The sequence below is a fragment of the Bison bison genome, unplaced genomic scaffold (assembly GCF_000754665.1).
Source record: "Bison bison bison isolate TAMUID 2011002044 unplaced genomic scaffold, Bison_UMD1.0 scf7180017864483, whole genome shotgun sequence".
NCBI lineage: Eukaryota > Metazoa > Chordata > Mammalia > Artiodactyla > Bovidae > Bison > Bison bison.
This window is the reverse complement of record NW_011495043.1, coordinates 2,173,529-2,175,915: the sequence shown is the minus strand read 5'-3', so window position 1 is coordinate 2,175,915 and position 2,387 is coordinate 2,173,529.

Below are 2,387 nucleotides of genomic sequence, written 5' to 3'. Positions count from 1 at the left end.
AAAAATATACAAGCAACTCCAGAAAAATAAATGACCCAATCAAAAAATGGGCCAAATAACTAAATAGACATTTCTCCAAAGAAGACATATGGATGGCTAACAAACACATGAAAAGATGCTCAACATCACTCATTATCAGAGAAATGTAAATCAAAGCCACAATGAAGTACCATTTCACGCCAGTCAGAATGGCTGTGATCCAAAAGTCTACAAGCAATAAATGCTGGAGAGGGTGTGGAGAAAAGGGAACCTTCTTACACTGTTGGTGGGAATGCAAACTAGTACAGCCACTATGGAGAACAGTGTGGAGATTCCTTAAAAAACTGGAAATAGAACTGCCTTATGATCCATCAATCCCACTGCTGGGCATACACACTGAGGAAACCAGAATTGAAAGAGACACGTGTACTCCAATGTTCATCGCAGCACTGTTTATAATAGCCAGAACACGGAAGCAACCTAGATGTCCATCAGTAGATGAATGGATAAGAAAGCTGTGGTACACGTACACAATGGAGTATTACTCAGCCATTAAAAAGAATGCATTTGAATCAGTTCTAATGAGGTGGATGAAACTGGAGCCTATTATACAGAGTGAAGTAAGCCAGAAAGGAAAGCACCAATACAGTATACTAACGCATATATATGGAATTTAGAAAGATGGTAACAATATCCCTGTATACGAGATATCAAAAGAGACACTGATGTATAGAACAGTCTTTTGGACTCTGTGGGAGAGGGAGAGGGTGGGATGATTTGGGAGAATGGCATTGAAATATGTATAATATCATATATGAAGTGAGTCGCCAGTCCAGGTTCGATGTACGATACTGGATGCTTGGGGCTGGTGCACTGGGACGACCCAGAGGGATGGTATGGGGAGGGAGGAGGGAGGAGGGTTCAGGATGGGGAACACGTGTGTACCTGTGGCAGATTCATTTTGATATATGGCAAAACCAATACAATATTTTAAAGTTAAATAAAATAAAATTAAAAAAAATAAAAGAGAGAGACCATCTTACTCGGTGCCTAAGGCTCAATGATGTTTCTTCCAAAATGCACCAAATACAGCATTTTGGGGGCAAAGTGCCTAGTTCTTTATTTTAAAATTGTAGTAATTATTGCAGATAAACTCTCATTAGAGTTATACTCTTCTTCCTTTGAGAATATGAAAATTTCCAGCTGGCACCTCCTGCTCTGACTTCTCTTTATGAGATTTCCTGACCCTCAGGCCACAATTTCTTATTCCTTCTATCACCGGAGGGAAATGGCCAATGACAGCATTAGCTTTGCTGGTTGCTGAGTGGGTTGGGAGTGACGGGAGACATCATCTGCTTTCACTAGTCTAGCCTTTTGTGGACACCCCCATGAGCTGACAACTGCTACTTTTCCAACTGAAGTTCTGATACTGGTATGGAAATAGTTTTCTCTAGAGGCCAATGCACAACAGCTTTTATGCAAAGCATTTAACTTGATCTGGTAATTTGCATATAATTTGAACATTCCAGATAATTTTTTGACAGCATTCCAAAAAGTTATGGTACTGCTGCTTCTCCTTGTTCCTATTCCTCTTTTCCCTTTCCTTTGCTTCATTTTGAGAATTTTAAAATTATTGGTGCAAACTGTATTTTTCCCCCTTTATTTAAATAGTATCATTGAGATGTCATCCACATACTATACAATCCACATACCATTCACTCATTTAAAGTATACAATCCAGTGTTTTTTTGTATATTCACAGAATTTTGTAACCACAGCTCAGCCAATTTTAGAATATTTTTATCACCTCAAAAGTTAATTCTGTATGTGTTGGTAGTCATGCCTTATTTATCCTCAGCTCCCATCTACCACCAACCCTCAGCAGCTGCTAATCTGCTTTTTCTCTCTAGAGATTTTTCTGTTTTAGAAATTTAATATAAATGGAGTCATTTATCTGTTCTTTTAGATGGTCTAATAGATGGTCTTTTATAATGGGCATCTTTATTCAACATAATGTTTACAAGGTCCATCCACAATGAAGCATGAGTTAATGCTTCATTCCTTTTTAATGGCTAACTGATATTCCACTGCATAGAGATTACCTCTTTCCCATTCTCTTATCTTCTTGAGACATCGAAGATTTGGCTCGTTTATTAGATTACAAGTATTTTAAGAGGACAGATTCTTCTCCTATGAGGCTTATGTGTTCTCCAGCATACAATAGAACACCTGCCAGTTCAGTTCAGTTCAGTGGCTCAGTCCTGTCCGAATCTTTGCGACCCCATGAATTGCAGCGTGCCAGGCCTCCCTGTCCATCAGCAACTCCTGGAGTTCACTCAAACTCACGTCCATCGAGTTGGTGATGCCATCCAGCCATCTCATCCTCTGTCGTCCACTTCTCCTCCTGC